Source organism: Geospiza fortis, unplaced genomic scaffold (assembly GCF_000277835.1).
Source record: "Geospiza fortis unplaced genomic scaffold, GeoFor_1.0 scaffold23, whole genome shotgun sequence".
Lineage (NCBI taxonomy): Eukaryota > Metazoa > Chordata > Aves > Passeriformes > Thraupidae > Geospiza > Geospiza fortis.
Window position 1 is genome coordinate 14,416,747 of NW_005054303.1, and position 270 is coordinate 14,417,016.

Genomic DNA, 270 nt, shown 5'->3' on the forward strand with positions numbered 1-270 from the left:
GCAGTGACCCACTAACCCAGCTGGCAGCAGGACCCTGCTGGCTGAGCCTGAATCCCTGCCCTTCTCCCGGCCCTGCTTCCCTGCAGACATCCCAAATCCCTGCCCTTCTCCCGGCCCTACTTCCCTGCACACATCCCAGATCCCTGCCCTTCTCCCAGCCCTGCTTCCCTGCACACATCCCAAATCCCTGCCCTTCTCCCGGCCCTGCTTCCCTGCAGACATCCCAAATCCCTGCCCTTCTCCCGGCCCTACTTCCCTGCACACATCCCA